General features: G+C 61.7%; 19 non-coding genes across 19 annotated transcripts; all 19 read left to right on the forward strand.

The window, feature by feature from the left end:
* Positions 1-1,112: 1,112 nt before the first annotated feature.
* Positions 1,113-1,276, forward strand: LOC141056718 (U1 spliceosomal RNA). The gene has a single exon (XR_012221901.1). It is a non-coding gene; the product is annotated as a U1 spliceosomal RNA (small nuclear RNA).
* A 634-nt stretch (positions 1,277-1,910) lies between these two features.
* LOC141056719 (U1 spliceosomal RNA) lies at positions 1,911-2,074 on the forward strand. Its single transcript, XR_012221902.1, has one exon. It is a non-coding gene; the product is annotated as a U1 spliceosomal RNA (small nuclear RNA).
* Positions 2,075-2,708: 634 nt separating this feature from the next.
* Positions 2,709-2,872, forward strand: LOC141056720 (U1 spliceosomal RNA). The gene has a single exon (XR_012221903.1). It is a non-coding gene; the product is annotated as a U1 spliceosomal RNA (small nuclear RNA).
* A 625-nt stretch (positions 2,873-3,497) lies between these two features.
* LOC141056721 (U1 spliceosomal RNA) lies at positions 3,498-3,661 on the forward strand. The gene has a single exon (XR_012221904.1). It is a non-coding gene; the product is annotated as a U1 spliceosomal RNA (small nuclear RNA).
* Positions 3,662-4,295: 634 nt separating this feature from the next.
* On the forward strand, positions 4,296-4,459 carry LOC141056724 (U1 spliceosomal RNA). The gene has a single exon (XR_012221906.1). It is a non-coding gene; the product is annotated as a U1 spliceosomal RNA (small nuclear RNA).
* A 643-nt stretch (positions 4,460-5,102) lies between these two features.
* LOC141056676 (U1 spliceosomal RNA) lies at positions 5,103-5,267 on the forward strand. The gene has a single exon (XR_012221877.1). It is a non-coding gene; the product is annotated as a U1 spliceosomal RNA (small nuclear RNA).
* Positions 5,268-5,910: 643 nt separating this feature from the next.
* Positions 5,911-6,074, forward strand: LOC141056725 (U1 spliceosomal RNA). Its single transcript, XR_012221907.1, has one exon. It is a non-coding gene; the product is annotated as a U1 spliceosomal RNA (small nuclear RNA).
* Positions 6,075-6,708: 634 nt separating this feature from the next.
* Positions 6,709-6,872, forward strand: LOC141056726 (U1 spliceosomal RNA). Its single transcript, XR_012221908.1, has one exon. It is a non-coding gene; the product is annotated as a U1 spliceosomal RNA (small nuclear RNA).
* A 634-nt stretch (positions 6,873-7,506) lies between these two features.
* LOC141056727 (U1 spliceosomal RNA) lies at positions 7,507-7,670 on the forward strand. The gene has a single exon (XR_012221909.1). It is a non-coding gene; the product is annotated as a U1 spliceosomal RNA (small nuclear RNA).
* A 634-nt stretch (positions 7,671-8,304) lies between these two features.
* LOC141056728 (U1 spliceosomal RNA) lies at positions 8,305-8,468 on the forward strand. Its single transcript, XR_012221910.1, has one exon. It is a non-coding gene; the product is annotated as a U1 spliceosomal RNA (small nuclear RNA).
* A 634-nt stretch (positions 8,469-9,102) lies between these two features.
* On the forward strand, positions 9,103-9,266 carry LOC141056399 (U1 spliceosomal RNA). Its single transcript, XR_012221627.1, has one exon. It is a non-coding gene; the product is annotated as a U1 spliceosomal RNA (small nuclear RNA).
* A 634-nt stretch (positions 9,267-9,900) lies between these two features.
* On the forward strand, positions 9,901-10,064 carry LOC141056400 (U1 spliceosomal RNA). The gene has a single exon (XR_012221628.1). It is a non-coding gene; the product is annotated as a U1 spliceosomal RNA (small nuclear RNA).
* Positions 10,065-10,698: 634 nt separating this feature from the next.
* Positions 10,699-10,862, forward strand: LOC141056654 (U1 spliceosomal RNA). The gene has a single exon (XR_012221857.1). It is a non-coding gene; the product is annotated as a U1 spliceosomal RNA (small nuclear RNA).
* Positions 10,863-11,496: 634 nt separating this feature from the next.
* Positions 11,497-11,660, forward strand: LOC141056403 (U1 spliceosomal RNA). Its single transcript, XR_012221629.1, has one exon. It is a non-coding gene; the product is annotated as a U1 spliceosomal RNA (small nuclear RNA).
* A 628-nt stretch (positions 11,661-12,288) lies between these two features.
* On the forward strand, positions 12,289-12,452 carry LOC141056404 (U1 spliceosomal RNA). The gene has a single exon (XR_012221630.1). It is a non-coding gene; the product is annotated as a U1 spliceosomal RNA (small nuclear RNA).
* Positions 12,453-13,086: 634 nt separating this feature from the next.
* On the forward strand, positions 13,087-13,250 carry LOC141056405 (U1 spliceosomal RNA). The gene has a single exon (XR_012221631.1). It is a non-coding gene; the product is annotated as a U1 spliceosomal RNA (small nuclear RNA).
* Positions 13,251-13,884: 634 nt separating this feature from the next.
* LOC141056407 (U1 spliceosomal RNA) lies at positions 13,885-14,048 on the forward strand. Its single transcript, XR_012221633.1, has one exon. It is a non-coding gene; the product is annotated as a U1 spliceosomal RNA (small nuclear RNA).
* Positions 14,049-14,682: 634 nt separating this feature from the next.
* Positions 14,683-14,846, forward strand: LOC141056408 (U1 spliceosomal RNA). The gene has a single exon (XR_012221634.1). It is a non-coding gene; the product is annotated as a U1 spliceosomal RNA (small nuclear RNA).
* A 634-nt stretch (positions 14,847-15,480) lies between these two features.
* LOC141056409 (U1 spliceosomal RNA) lies at positions 15,481-15,644 on the forward strand. The gene has a single exon (XR_012221635.1). It is a non-coding gene; the product is annotated as a U1 spliceosomal RNA (small nuclear RNA).
* Positions 15,645-15,914: the final 270 nt, after the last annotated feature.

Raw genomic sequence — 15,914 nt, forward strand, 5'->3', positions numbered from 1 at the left:
ACCCTTAACAAAACCATACTTAACCCTAACCCTGACCCTAACCCTAACCCTAACCCTGACCCTAACCCTTAACAAAACCATACTTAACCCTAATCCTGACCCTAACCCTGACCCTAATCCTTAACAAAACCATACTTAACCCTAATCCTGACCCTAACCCTGACCCTAACCCTAACCCTGACCCTAACCCTTAACAAAACCATACTTAACCCTAACCCTGACCCTAACCCTAACCCTGACCCCAACCCTAACCCTAACCCTGACCCTAACCCTAACCCTAACCCTGACCCTAACCCTTAACAAAACCATACTTAACCCTAATCCTGACCCTAACCCTGACCCTAATCCTTAACAAAACCATACTTAACCCTAATCCTGACCCTAACCCTGACCCTAACCCTTAACCAAACCATACTTAACCCTAACCCTGACACAAACCCCAACCCTAACCCTGACCCTGACCATAACCCTAACCCTAAACCCTCTTAACTAACCCTAACTCTAACCCAAACCCCTAAATTCCATGGTTAAAAAAAAAAAACGCATATGCAAAAAAACGCATACATGAGCATGCCAGTGCGCACATATGCGCATCCATAGGCTATAATGGCCATTTTTAGCGCAAAACGTGCGCATATGTGCGCATGCGCTTTTTTGCAGGGCCAAAAATGCAACATGCTGCGTCTGGAAAATACCAACGCACACCCCAAAAAAACGCAGCGCATGAAAATCGCATACATGCGCTTACCAGCGCGCAGGTATGCGCACCCATGTTAAATATAGGGGAAAAAACGCATGCGCAGGTATGCGTTTTTTTCCAGCGCTAAAAAACGCAAATGTGAAACCAGCCTGAGCGAGGCTGGGGTGGAGCCAATGGCCCTACATGCAAATGACTCTGGCTGCTGCTGGGCATCTTGGACGGCTTGGGACTCAGTCGAGCTCGGCCTGCCCCGTGGGGGTTGGACCGGGCGCCAGCCAGCGCCTCCCACTCAACGAGCCTCCGGGCGGCCTGCGCCCTACGCCAAGACACCCCCTCCCCTTCGGGCACGAGACTCCGCGATGTTGGAGAGCTGCGTCGGAGGGCCGCTCGTCGGACCGGCGGGCCCCAACTCATACTTACCTGGCAGGGGAGATACCATGATCACTAAGGTGGTTCTCCCAGGGTGAGGCTCATCCATTGCACTCCGGGTGTGCTGACCCCTGCGATTTCCCCAAATGCGGGAAACTCGACTGCATAATTTGTGGTAGTGGGGGACTGCGTTCGCGCTTTCCCCTGATTTCCTCTGGTCAAAGACAGAAGCCGACCCACCGAAAGAAACGTGCTCTGGCAGAGCCGCACGTCACACCTGTTGCCAGAGCTAGAATACTTTGGAGCAGCTCAAAGCGGCGTCAGTTGTGGCCTTTGGCTCCCCCTTGTGGGGGAGGCCTGCCACAACTTCCGTGCATCGCTGTGTGTCTTTTTGCTTGGCTTGTCTGTTCCTTGCTGCCTTTGGCCCTTTTGGGGCTCCCTGGGCTGGTGGGGATTGATCAGCTCGCCTGCGTCTTATTCACTTGGCCACTGGGCCGGGAGGAGGAGGGGGGCGGCAGCAGCAGCAGCAGCAGCTGGAGCTGGAGCTGTCTGCATGTTCCCCGGGTGGGAGCAGCGGCGTGAGCGAGGCTGGGGTGGAGCCAATGGCCCTACATGCAAATGACTCTGGCTGCTGCTGGGCATCTTGGACGGCTTGGGACTCAGTCGAGCTCGGCCTGCCCCGTGGGGGTTGGACCGGGCGCCAGCCAGCGCCTCCCACTCAACGAGCCTCCGGGCGGCCTGCGCCCTACGCCAAGACACCCCCTCCCCTTCGGGCACGAGACTCCGCGATGTTGGAGAGCTGCGTCGGAGGGCCGCTCGTCGGACCGGCGGGCCCCAACTCATACTTACCTGGCAGGGGAGATACCATGATCACTAAGGTGGTTCTCCCAGGGTGAGGCTCATCCATTGCACTCCGGGTGTGCTGACCCCTGCGATTTCCCCAAATGCGGGAAACTCGACTGCATAATTTGTGGTAGTGGGGGACTGCGTTCGCGCTTTCCCCTGATTTCCTCTGGTCAAAGACAGAAGCCGACCCACCGAAAGAAACGTGCTCTGGCAGAGCCGCACGTCACACCTGTTGCCAGAGCTAGAATACTTTGGAGCAGCTCAAAGCGGCGTCAGTTGTGGCCTTTGGCTCCCCCTTGTGGGGGAGGCCTGCCACAACTTCCGTGCATCGCTGTGTGTCTTTTTGCTTGGCTTCTCTGTTCCTTGCTGCCTTTGGCCCTTTTGGGGCTCCCTGGGCTGGTGGGGATTGATCAGCTCGCCTGCGTCTTATTCACTTGGCCACTGGGCCGGGAGGAGGAGGGGGGCGGCAGCAGCAGCAGCAGCAGCTGGAGCTGGAGCTGTCTGCATGTTCCCCGGGTGGGAGCAGCGGCGTGAGCGAGGCTGGGGTGGAGCCAATGGCCCTACATGCAAATGACTCTGGCTGCTGCTGGGCATCTTGGACGGCTTGGGACTCAGTCGAGCTCGGCCTGCCCCGTGGGGGTTGGACCGGGCGCCAGCCAGCGCCTCCCACTCAACGAGCCTCCGGGCGGCCTGCGCCCTACGCCAAGACACCCCCTCCCCTTCGGGCACGAGACTCCGCGATGTTGGAGAGCTGCGTCGGAGGGCCGCTCGTCGGACCGGCGGGCCCCAACTCATACTTACCTGGCAGGGGAGATACCATGATCACTAAGGTGGTTCTCCCAGGGTGAGGCTCATCCATTGCACTCCGGGTGTGCTGACCCCTGCGATTTCCCCAAATGCGGGAAACTCGACTGCATAATTTGTGGTAGTGGGGGACTGCGTTCGCGCTTTCCCCTGATTTCCTCTGGTCAAAGACAGAAGCCGACCCACCGAAAGAAACGTGCTCTGGCAGAGCCGCACGTCACACCTGTTGCCAGAGCTAGAATACTTTGGAGCAGCTCAAAGCGGCGTCAGTTGTGGCCTTTGGCTCCCCCTTGTGGGGGAGGCCTGCCACAACTTCCGTGCATCGCTGTGTGTCTTTTTGCTTGGCTTGTCTGTTCCTTGCTGCCTTTGGCCCTTTTGGGGCTCCCTGGGCTGGTGGGGATTGATCAGCTCGCCTGCGTCTTATTCACTTGGCCACTGGGCCGGGAGGAGGAGGGGGGCAGCAGCAGCAGCTGGAGCTGGAGCTGTCTGCATGTTCCCCGGGTGGGAGCAGCGGCGTGAGCGAGGCTGGGGTGGAGCCAATGGCCCTACATGCAAATGACTCTGGCTGCTGCTGGGCATCTTGGACGGCTTGGGACTCAGTCGAGCTCGGCCTGCCCCGTGGGGGTTGGACCGGGCGCCAGCCAGCGCCTCCCACTCAACGAGCCTCCGGGCGGCCTGCGCCCTACGCCAAGACACCCCCTCCCCTTCGGGCACGAGACTCCGCGATGTTGGAGAGCTGCGTCGGAGGGCCGCTCGTCGGACCGGCGGGCCCCAACTCATACTTACCTGGCAGGGGAGATACCATGATCACTAAGGTGGTTCTCCCAGGGTGAGGCTCATCCATTGCACTCCGGGTGTGCTGACCCCTGCGATTTCCCCAAATGCGGGAAACTCGACTGCATAATTTGTGGTAGTGGGGGACTGCGTTCGCGCTTTCCCCTGATTTCCTCTGGTCAAAGACAGAAGCCGACCCACCGAAAGAAACGTGCTCTGGCAGAGCCGCACGTCACACCTGTTGCCAGAGCTAGAATACTTTGGAGCAGCTCAAAGCGGCGTCAGTTGTGGCCTTTGGCTCCCCCTTGTGGGGGAGGCCTGCCACAACTTCCGTGCATCGCTGTGTGTCTTTTTGCTTGGCTTGTCTGTTCCTTGCTGCCTTTGGCCCTTTTGGGGCTCCCTGGGCTGGTGGGGATTGATCAGCTCGCCTGCGTCTTATTCACTTGGCCACTGGGCCGGGAGGAGGAGGGGGGCGGCAGCAGCAGCAGCAGCAGCTGGAGCTGGAGCTGTCTGCATGTTCCCCGGGTGGGAGCAGCGGCGTGAGCGAGGCTGGGGTGGAGCCAATGGCCCTACATGCAAATGACTCTGGCTGCTGCTGGGCATCTTGGACGGCTTGGGACTCAGTCGAGCTCGGCCTGCCCCGTGGGGGTTGGACCGGGCGCCAGCCAGCGCCTCCCACTCAACGAGCCTCCGGGCGGCCTGCGCCCTACGCCAAGACACCCCCTCCCCTTCGGGCACGAGACTCCGCGATGTTGGAGAGCTGCGTCGGAGGGCCGCTCGTCGGACCGGCGGGCCCCAACTCATACTTACCTGGCAGGGGAGATACCATGATCACTAAGGTGGTTCTCCCAGGGTGAGGCTCATCCATTGCACTCCGGGTGTGCTGACCCCTGCGATTTCCCCAAATGCGGGAAACTCGACTGCATAATTTGTGGTAGTGGGGGACTGCGTTCGCGCTTTCCCCTGATTTCCTCTGGTCAAAGACAGAAGCCGACCCACCGAAAGAAACGTGCTCTGGCAGAGCCGCACGTCACACCTGTTGCCAGAGCTAGAATACTTTGGAGCAGCTCAAAGCGGCGTCAGTTGTGGCCTTTGGCTCCCCCTTGTGGGGGAGGCCTGCCACAACTTCCGTGCATCGCTGTGTGTCTTTTTGCTTGGCTTGTCTGTTCCTTGCTGCCTTTGGCCCTTTTGGGGCTCCCTGGGCTGGTGGGGATTGATCAGCTCGCCTGCGTCTTATTCACTTGGCCACTGGGCCGGGAGGAGGAGGGGGGCAGCAGCAGCAGCAGCAGCAGCAGCAGCAGCTGGAGCTGGAGCTGTCTGCATGTTCCCCGGGTGGGAGCAGCGGCGTGAGCGAGGCTGGGGTGGAGCCAATGGCCCTACATGCAAATGACTCTGGCTGCTGCTGGGCATCTTGGACGGCTTGGGACTCAGTCGAGCTCGGCCTGCCCCGTGGGGGTTGGACCGGGCGCCAGCCAGCGCCTCCCACTCAACGAGCCTCCGGGCGGCCTGCGCCCTACGCCAAGACACCCCCTCCCCTTCGGGCACGAGACTCCGCGATGTTGGAGAGCTGCGTCGGAGGGCCGCTCGTCGGACCGGCGGGCCCCAACTCATACTTACCTGGCAGGGGAGATACCATGATCACTAAGGTGGTTCTCCCAGGGTGAGGCTTCATCCATTGCACTCCGGGTGTGCTGACCCCTGCGATTTCCCCAAATGCGGGAAACTCGACTGCATAATTTGTGGTAGTGGGGGACTGCGTTCGCGCTTTCCCCTGATTTCCTCTGGTCAAAGACAGAAGCCGACCCACCGAAAGAAACGTGCTCTGGCAGAGCCGCACGTCACACCTGTTGCCAGAGCTAGAATACTTTGGAGCAGCTCAAAGCGGCGTCAGTTGTGGCCTTTGGCTCCCCCTTGTGGGGGAGGCCTGCCACAACTTCCGTGCATCGCTGTGTGTCTTTTTGCTTGGCTTGTCTGTTCCTTGCTGCCTTTGGCCCTTTTGGGGCTCCCTGGGCTGGTGGGGATTGATCAGCTCGCCTGCGTCTTATTCACTTGGCCACTGGGCCGGGAGGAGGAGGGGGGCAGCAGCAGCAGCAGCAGCAGCAGCAGCAGCTGGAGCTGGAGCTGTCTGCATGTTCCCCGGGTGGGAGCAGCGGCGTGAGCGAGGCTGGGGTGGAGCCAATGGCCCTACATGCAAATGACTCTGGCTGCTGCTGGGCATCTTGGACGGCTTGGGACTCAGTCGAGCTCGGCCTGCCTCGTGGGGGTTGGACCGGGCGCCAGCCAGCGCCTCCCACTCAACGAGCCTCCGGGCGGCCTGCGCCCTACGCCAAGACACCCCCTCCCCTTCGGGCACGAGACTCCGCGATGTTGGAGAGCTGCGTCGGAGGGCCGCTCGTCGGACCGGCGGGCCCCAACTCATACTTACCTGGCAGGGGAGATACCATGATCACTAAGGTGGTTCTCCCAGGGTGAGGCTCATCCATTGCACTCCGGGTGTGCTGACCCCTGCGATTTCCCCAAATGCGGGAAACTCGACTGCATAATTTGTGGTAGTGGGGGACTGCGTTCGCGCTTTCCCCTGATTTCCTCTGGTCAAAGACAGAAGCCGACCCACCGAAAGAAACGTGCTCTGGCAGAGCCGCACGTCACACCTGTTGCCAGAGCTAGAATACTTTGGAGCAGCTCAAAGCGGCGTCAGTTGTGGCCTTTGGCTCCCCCTTGTGGGGGAGGCCTGCCACAACTTCCGTGCATCGCTGTGTGTCTTTTTGCTTGGCTTCTCTGTTCCTTGCTGCCTTTGGCCCTTTTGGGGCTCCCTGGGCTGGTGGGGATTGATCAGCTCGCCTGCGTCTTATTCACTTGGCCACTGGGCCGGGAGGAGGAGGGGGGCGGCAGCAGCAGCAGCAGCAGCTGGAGCTGGAGCTGTCTGCATGTTCCCCGGGTGGGAGCAGCGGCGTGAGCGAGGCTGGGGTGGAGCCAATGGCCCTACATGCAAATGACTCTGGCTGCTGCTGGGCATCTTGGACGGCTTGGGACTCAGTCGAGCTCGGCCTGCCCCGTGGGGGTTGGACCGGGCGCCAGCCAGCGCCTCCCACTCAACGAGCCTCCGGGCGGCCTGCGCCCTACGCCAAGACACCCCCTCCCCTTCGGGCACGAGACTCCGCGATGTTGGAGAGCTGCGTCGGAGGGCCGCTCGTCGGACCGGCGGGCCCCAACTCATACTTACCTGGCAGGGGAGATACCATGATCACTAAGGTGGTTCTCCCAGGGTGAGGCTCATCCATTGCACTCCGGGTGTGCTGACCCCTGCGATTTCCCCAAATGCGGGAAACTCGACTGCATAATTTGTGGTAGTGGGGGACTGCGTTCGCGCTTTCCCCTGATTTCCTCTGGTCAAAGACAGAAGCCGACCCACCGAAAGAAACGTGCTCTGGCAGAGCCGCACGTCACACCTGTTGCCAGAGCTAGAATACTTTGGAGCAGCTCAAAGCGGCGTCAGTTGTGGCCTTTGGCTCCCCCTTGTGGGGGAGGCCTGCCACAACTTCCGTGCATCGCTGTGTGTCTTTTTGCTTGGCTTGTCTGTTCCTTGCTGCCTTTGGCCCTTTTGGGGCTCCCTGGGCTGGTGGGGATTGATCAGCTCGCCTGCGTCTTATTCACTTGGCCACTGGGCCGGGAGGAGGAGGGGGGCGGCAGCAGCAGCAGCAGCAGCTGGAGCTGGAGCTGTCTGCATGTTCCCCGGGTGGGAGCAGCGGCGTGAGCGAGGCTGGGGTGGAGCCAATGGCCCTACATGCAAATGACTCTGGCTGCTGCTGGGCATCTTGGACGGCTTGGGACTCAGTCGAGCTCGGCCTGCCCCGTGGGGGTTGGACCGGGCGCCAGCCAGCGCCTCCCACTCAACGAGCCTCCGGGCGGCCTGCGCCCTACGCCAAGACACCCCCTCCCCTTCGGGCACGAGACTCCGCGATGTTGGAGAGCTGCGTCGGAGGGCCGCTCGTCGGACCGGCGGGCCCCAACTCATACTTACCTGGCAGGGGAGATACCATGATCACTAAGGTGGTTCTCCCAGGGTGAGGCTCATCCATTGCACTCCGGGTGTGCTGACCCCTGCGATTTCCCCAAATGCGGGAAACTCGACTGCATAATTTGTGGTAGTGGGGGACTGCGTTCGCGCTTTCCCCTGATTTCCTCTGGTCAAAGACAGAAGCCGACCCACCGAAAGAAACGTGCTCTGGCAGAGCCGCACGTCACACCTGTTGCCAGAGCTAGAATACTTTGGAGCAGCTCAAAGCGGCGTCAGTTGTGGCCTTTGGCTCCCCCTTGTGGGGGAGGCCTGCCACAACTTCCGTGCATCGCTGTGTGTCTTTTTGCTTGGCTTGTCTGTTCCTTGCTGCCTTTGGCCCTTTTGGGGCTCCCTGGGCTGGTGGGGATTGATCAGCTCGCCTGCGTCTTATTCACTTGGCCACTGGGCCGGGAGGAGGAGGGGGGCGGCAGCAGCAGCAGCAGCAGCTGGAGCTGGAGCTGTCTGCATGTTCCCCGGGTGGGAGCAGCGGCGTGAGCGAGGCTGGGGTGGAGCCAATGGCCCTACATGCAAATGACTCTGGCTGCTGCTGGGCATCTTGGACGGCTTGGGACTCAGTCGAGCTCGGCCTGCCCCGTGGGGGTTGGACCGGGCGCCAGCCAGCGCCTCCCACTCAACGAGCCTCCGGGCGGCCTGCGCCCTACGCCAAGACACCCCCTCCCCTTCGGGCACGAGACTCCGCGATGTTGGAGAGCTGCGTCGGAGGGCCGCTCGTCGGACCGGCGGGCCCCAACTCATACTTACCTGGCAGGGGAGATACCATGATCACTAAGGTGGTTCTCCCAGGGTGAGGCTCATCCATTGCACTCCGGGTGTGCTGACCCCTGCGATTTCCCCAAATGCGGGAAACTCGACTGCATAATTTGTGGTAGTGGGGGACTGCGTTCGCGCTTTCCCCTGATTTCCTCTGGTCAAAGACAGAAGCCGACCCACCGAAAGAAACGTGCTCTGGCAGAGCCGCACGTCACACCTGTTGCCAGAGCTAGAATACTTTGGAGCAGCTCAAAGCGGCGTCAGTTGTGGCCTTTGGCTCCCCCTTGTGGGGGAGGCCTGCCACAACTTCCGTGCATCGCTGTGTGTCTTTTTGCTTGGCTTGTCTGTTCCTTGCTGCCTTTGGCCCTTTTGGGGCTCCCTGGGCTGGTGGGGATTGATCAGCTCGCCTGCGTCTTATTCACTTGGCCACTGGGCCGGGAGGAGGAGGGGGGCGGCAGCAGCAGCAGCAGCAGCTGGAGCTGGAGCTGTCTGCATGTTCCCCGGGTGGGAGCAGCGGCGTGAGCGAGGCTGGGGTGGAGCCAATGGCCCTACATGCAAATGACTCTGGCTGCTGCTGGGCATCTTGGACGGCTTGGGACTCAGTCGAGCTCGGCCTGCCCCGTGGGGGTTGGACCGGGCGCCAGCCAGCGCCTCCCACTCAACGAGCCTCCGGGCGGCCTGCGCCCTACGCCAAGACACCCCCTCCCCTTCGGGCACGAGACTCCGCGATGTTGGAGAGCTGCGTCGGAGGGCCGCTCGTCGGACCGGCGGGCCCCAACTCATACTTACCTGGCAGGGGAGATACCATGATCACTAAGGTGGTTCTCCCAGGGTGAGGCTCATCCATTGCACTCCGGGTGTGCTGACCCCTGCGATTTCCCCAAATGCGGGAAACTCGACTGCATAATTTGTGGTAGTGGGGGACTGCGTTCGCGCTTTCCCCTGATTTCCTCTGGTCAAAGACAGAAGCCGACCCACCGAAAGAAACGTGCTCTGGCAGAGCCGCACGTCACACCTGTTGCCAGAGCTAGAATACTTTGGAGCAGCTCAAAGCGGCGTCAGTTGTGGCCTTTGGCTCCCCCTTGTGGGGGAGGCCTGCCACAACTTCCGTGCATCGCTGTGTGTCTTTTTGCTTGGCTTGTCTGTTCCTTGCTGCCTTTGGCCCTTTTGGGGCTCCCTGGGCTGGTGGGGATTGATCAGCTCGCCTGCGTCTTATTCACTTGGCCACTGGGCCGGGAGGAGGAGGGGGGCGGCAGCAGCAGCAGCAGCAGCTGGAGCTGGAGCTGTCTGCATGTTCCCCGGGTGGGAGCAGCGGCGTGAGCGAGGCTGGGGTGGAGCCAATGGCCCTACATGCAAATGACTCTGGCTGCTGCTGGGCATCTTGGACGGCTTGGGACTCAGTCGAGCTCGGCCTGCCCCGTGGGGGTTGGACCGGGCGCCAGCCAGCGCCTCCCACTCAACGAGCCTCCGGGCGGCCTGCGCCCTACGCCAAGACACCCCCTCCCCTTCGGGCACGAGACTCCGCGATGTTGGAGAGCTGCGTCGGAGGGCCGCTCGTCGGACCGGCGGGCCCCAACTCATACTTACCTGGCAGGGGAGATACCATGATCACTAAGGTGGTTCTCCCAGGGTGAGGCTCATCCATTGCACTCCGGGTGTGCTGACCCCTGCGATTTCCCCAAATGCGGGAAACTCGACTGCATAATTTGTGGTAGTGGGGGACTGCGTTCGCGCTTTCCCCTGATTTCCTCTGGTCAAAGACAGAAGCCGACCCACCGAAAGAAACGTGCTCTGGCAGAGCCGCACGTCACACCTGTTGCCAGAGCTAGAATACTTTGGAGCAGCTCAAAGCGGCGTCAGTTGTGGCCTTTGGCTCCCCCTTGTGGGGGAGGCCTGCCACAACTTCCGTGCATCGCTGTGTGTCTTTTTGCTTGGCTTGTCTGTTCCTTGCTGCCTTTGGCCCTTTTGGGGCTCCCTGGGCTGGTGGGGATTGATCAGCTCGCCTGCGTCTTATTCACTTGGCCACTGGGCCGGGAGGAGGAGGGGGGCGGCAGCAGCAGCAGCAGCAGCTGGAGCTGGAGCTGTCTGCATGTTCCCCGGGTGGGAGCAGCGGCGTGAGCGAGGCTGGGGTGGAGCCAATGGCCCTACATGCAAATGACTCTGGCTGCTGCTGGGCATCTTGGACGGCTTGGGACTCAGTCGAGCTCGGCCTGCCCCGTGGGGGTTGGACCGGGCGCCAGCCAGCGCCTCCCACTCAACGAGCCTCCGGGCGGCCTGCGCCCTACGCCAAGACACCCCCTCCCCTTCGGGCACGAGACTCCGCGATGTTGGAGAGCTGCGTCGGAGGGCCGCTCGTCGGACCGGCGGGCCCCAACTCATACTTACCTGGCAGGGGAGATACCATGATCACTAAGGTGGTTCTCCCAGGGTGAGGCTCATCCATTGCACTCTGGGTGTGCTGACCCCTGCGATTTCCCCAAATGCGGGAAACTCGACTGCATAATTTGTGGTAGTGGGGGACTGCGTTCGCGCTTTCCCCTGATTTCCTCTGGTCAAAGACAGAAGCCGACCCACCGAAAGAAACGTGCTCTGGCAGAGCCGCACGTCACACCTGTTGCCAGAGCTAGAATACTTTGGAGCAGCTCAAAGCGGCGTCAGTTGTGGCCTTTGGCTCCCCCTTGTGGGGGAGGCCTGCCACAACTTCCGTGCATCGCTGTGTGTCTTTTTGCTTGGCTTGTCTGTTCCTTGCTGCCTTTGGCCCTTTTGGGGCTCCCTGGGCTGGTGGGGATTGATCAGCTCGCCTGCGTCTTATTCACTTGGCCACTGGGCCGGGAGGAGGAGGGGGGCGGCAGCAGCAGCAGCAGCAGCTGGAGCTGGAGCTGTCTGCATGTTCCCCGGGTGGGAGCAGCGGCGTGAGCGAGGCTGGGGTGGAGCCAATGGCCCTACATGCAAATGACTCTGGCTGCTGCTGGGCATCTTGGACGGCTTGGGACTCAGTCGAGCTCGGCCTGCCCCGTGGGGGTTGGACCGGGCGCCAGCCAGCGCCTCCCACTCAACGAGCCTCCGGGCGGCCTGCGCCCTACGCCAAGACACCCCCTCCCCTTCGGGCACGAGACTCCGCGATGTTGGAGAGCTGCGTCGGAGGGCCGCTCGTCGGACCGGCGGGCCCCAACTCATACTTACCTGGCAGGGGAGATACCATGATCACTAAGGTGGTTCTCCCAGGGTGAGGCTCATCCATTGCACTCCGGGTGTGCTGACCCCTGCGATTTCCCCAAATGCGGGAAACTCGACTGCATAATTTGTGGTAGTGGGGGACTGCGTTCGCGCTTTCCCCTGATTTCCTCTGGTCAAAGACAGAAGCCGACCCACCGAAAGAAACGTGCTCTGGCAGAGCCGCACGTCACACCTGTTGCCAGAGCTAGAATACTTTGGAGCAGCTCAAAGCGGCGTCAGTTGTGGCCTTTGGCTCCCCCTTGTGGGGGAGGCCTGCCACAACTTCCGTGCATCGCTGTGTGTCTTTTTGCTTGGCTTGTCTGTTCCTTGCTGCCTTTGGCCCTTTTGGGGCTCCCTGGGCTGGTGGGGATTGATCAGCTCGCCTGCGTCTTATTCACTTGGCCACTGGGCCGGGAGGAGGAGGGGGGCGGCAGCAGCAGCAGCTGGAGCTGGAGCTGTCTGCATGTTCCCCGGGTGGGAGCAGCGGCGTGAGCGAGGCTGGGGTGGAGCCAATGGCCCTACATGCAAATGACTCTGGCTGCTGCTGGGCATCTTGGACGGCTTGGGACTCAGTCGAGCTCGGCCTGCCCCGTGGGGGTTGGACCGGGCGCCAGCCAGCGCCTCCCACTCAACGAGCCTCCGGGCGGCCTGCGCCCTACGCCAAGACACCCCCTCCCCTTCGGGCACGAGACTCCGCGATGTTGGAGAGCTGCGTCGGAGGGCCGCTCGTCGGACCGGCGGGCCCCAACTCATACTTACCTGGCAGGGGAGATACCATGATCACTAAGGTGGTTCTCCCAGGGTGAGGCTCATCCATTGCACTCCGGGTGTGCTGACCCCTGCGATTTCCCCAAATGCGGGAAACTCGACTGCATAATTTGTGGTAGTGGGGGACTGCGTTCGCGCTTTCCCCTGATTTCCTCTGGTCAAAGACAGAAGCCGACCCACCGAAAGAAACGTGCTCTGGCAGAGCCGCACGTCACACCTGTTGCCAGAGCTAGAATACTTTGGAGCAGCTCAAAGCGGCGTCAGTTGTGGCCTTTGGCTCCCCCTTGTGGGGGAGGCCTGCCACAACTTCCGTGCATCGCTGTGTGTCTTTTTGCTTGGCTTGTCTGTTCCTTGCTGCCTTTGGCCCTTTTGGGGCTCCCTGGGCTGGTGGGGATTGATCAGCTCGCCTGCGTCTTATTCACTTGGCCACTGGGCCGGGAGGAGGAGGGGGGCGGCAGCAGCAGCAGCAGCAGCTGGAGCTGGAGCTGTCTGCATGTTCCCCGGGTGGGAGCAGCGGCGTGAGCGAGGCTGGGGTGGAGCCAATGGCCCTACATGCAAATGACTCTGGCTGCTGCTGGGCATCTTGGACGGCTTGGGACTCAGTCGAGCTCGGCCTGCCCCGTGGGGGTTGGACCGGGCGCCAGCCAGCGCCTCCCACTCAACGAGCCTCCGGGCGGCCTGCGCCCTACGCCAAGACACCCCCTCCCCTTCGGGCACGAGACTCCGCGATGTTGGAGAGCTGCGTCGGAGGGCCGCTCGTCGGACCGGCGGGCCCCAACTCATACTTACCTGGCAGGGGAGATACCATGATCACTAAGGTGGTTCTCCCAGGGTGAGGCTCATCCATTGCACTCCGGGTGTGCTGACCCCTGCGATTTCCCCAAATGCGGGAAACTCGACTGCATAATTTGTGGTAGTGGGGGACTGCGTTCGCGCTTTCCCCTGATTTCCTCTGGTCAAAGACAGAAGCCGACCCACCGAAAGAAACGTGCTCTGGCAGAGCCGCACGTCACACCTGTTGCCAGAGCTAGAATACTTTGGAGCAGCTCAAAGCGGCGTCAGTTGTGGCCTTTGGCTCCCCCTTGTGGGGGAGGCCTGCCACAACTTCCGTGCATCGCTGTGTGTCTTTTTGCTTGGCTTGTCTGTTCCTTGCTGCCTTTGGCCCTTTTGGGGCTCCCTGGGCTGGTGGGGATTGATCAGCTCGCCTGCGTCTTATTCACTTGGCCACTGGGCCGGGAGGAGGAGGGGGGCGGCAGCAGCAGCAGCAGCAGCTGGAGCTGGAGCTGTCTGCATGTTCCCCGGGTGGGAGCAGCGGCGTGAGCGAGGCTGGGGTGGAGCCAATGGCCCTACATGCAAATGACTCTGGCTGCTGCTGGGCATCTTGGACGGCTTGGGACTCAGTCGAGCTCGGCCTGCCCCGTGGGGGTTGGACCGGGCGCCAGCCAGCGCCTCCCACTCAACGAGCCTCCGGGCGGCCTGCGCCCTACGCCAAGACACCCCCTCCCCTTCGGGCACGAGACTCCGCGATGTTGGAGAGCTGCGTCGGAGGGCCGCTCGTCGGACCGGCGGGCCCCAACTCATACTTACCTGGCAGGGGAGATACCATGATCACTAAGGTGGTTCTCCCAGGGTGAGGCTCATCCATTGCACTCCGGGTGTGCTGACCCCTGCGATTTCCCCAAATGCGGGAAACTCGACTGCATAATTTGTGGTAGTGGGGGACTGCGTTCGCGCTTTCCCCTGATTTCCTCTGGTCAAAGACAGAAGCCGACCCACCGAAAGAAACGTGCTCTGGCAGAGCCGCACGTCACACCTGTTGCCAGAGCTAGAATACTTTGGAGCAGCTCAAAGCGGCGTCAGTTGTGGCCTTTGGCTCCCCCTTGTGGGGGAGGCCTGCCACAACTTCCGTGCATCGCTGTGTGTCTTTTTGCTTGGCTTGTCTGTTCCTTGCTGCCTTTGGCCCTTTTGGGGCTCCCTGGGCTGGTGGGGATTGATCAGCTCGCCTGCGTCTTATTCACTTGGCCACTGGGCCGGGAGGAGGAGGGGGGCGGCAGCAGCAGCAGCAGCAGCTGGAGCTGGAGCTGTCTGCATGTTCCCCGGGTGGGAGCAGCGGCGTGAGCGAGGCTGGGGTGGAGCCAATGGCCCTACATGCAAATGACTCTGGCTGCTGCTGGGCATCTTGGACGGCTTGGGACTCAGTCGAGCTCGGCCTGCCCCGTGGGGGTTGGACCGGGCGCCAGCCAGCGCCTCCCACTCAACGAGCCTCCGGGCGGCCTGCGCCCTACGCCAAGACACCCCCTCCCCTTCGGGCACGAGACTCCGCGATGTTGGAGAGCTGCGTCGGAGGGCCGCTCGTCGGACCGGCGGGCCCCAACTCATACTTACCTGGCAGGGGAGATACCATGATCACTAAGGTGGTTCTCCCAGGGTGAGGCTCATCCATTGCACTCCGGGTGTGCTGACCCCTGCGATTTCCCCAAATGCGGGAAACTCGACTGCATAATTTGTGGTAGTGGGGGACTGCGTTCGCGCTTTCCCCTGATTTCCTCTGGTCAAAGACAGAAGCCGACCCACCGAAAGAAACGTGCTCTGGCAGAGCCGCACGTCACACCTGTTGCCAGAGCTAGAATACTTTGGAGCAGCTCAAAGCGGCGTCAGTTGTGGCCTTTGGCTCCCCCTTGTGGGGGAGGCCTGCCACAACTTCCGTGCATCGCTGTGTGTCTTTTTGCTTGGCTTGTCTGTTCCTTGCTGCCTTTGGCCCTTTTGGGGCTCCCTGGGCTGGTGGGGATTGATCAGCTCGCCTGCGTCTTATTCACTTGGCCACTGGGCCGGGAGGAGGAGGGGGGCGGCAGCAGCAGCAGCAGCAGCTGGAGCTGGAGCTGTCTGCATGTTCCCCGGGTGGGAGCAGCGGCGTGAGCGAGGCTGGGGTGGAGCCAATGGCCCTACATGCAAATGACTCTGGCTGCTGCTGGGCATCTTGGACGGCTTGGGACTCAGTCGAGCTCGGCCTGCCCCGTGGGGGTTGGACCGGGCGCCAGCCAGCGCCTCCCACTCAACGAGCCTCCGGGCGGCCTGCGCCCTACGCCAAGACACCCCCTCCCCTTCGGGCACGAGACTCCGCGATGTTGGAGAGCTGCGTCGGAGGGCCGCTCGTCGGACCGGCGGGCCCCAACTCATACTTACCTGGCAGGGGAGATACCATGATCACTAAGGTGGTTCTCCCAGGGTGAGGCTCATCCATTGCACTCCGGGTGTGCTGACCCCTGCGATTTCCCCAAATGCGGGAAACTCGACTGCATAATTTGTGGTAGTGGGGGACTGCGTTCGCGCTTTCCCCTGATTTCCTCTGGTCAAAGACAGAAGCCGACCCACCGAAAGAAACGTGCTCTGGCAGAGCCGCACGTCACACCTGTTGCCAGAGCTAGAATACTTTGGAGCAGCTCAAAGCGGCGTCAGTTGTGGCCTTTGGCTCCCCCTTGTGGGGGAGGCCTGCCACAACTTCCGTGCATCGCTGTGTGTCTTTTTGCTTGGCTTGTCTGTTCCTTGCTGCCTTTGGCCCTTTTGGGGCTCCCTGGGCTGGTGGGGATTGATCAGCTCGCCTGCGTCTTA

The sequence above is a fragment of the Dendrobates tinctorius genome, unplaced genomic scaffold (assembly GCF_039654945.1).
Source record: "Dendrobates tinctorius isolate UK_male_01 unplaced genomic scaffold, ASM3965494v1 ptg000197l, whole genome shotgun sequence".
Classification (NCBI taxonomy): domain Eukaryota; kingdom Metazoa; phylum Chordata; class Amphibia; order Anura; family Dendrobatidae; genus Dendrobates; species Dendrobates tinctorius.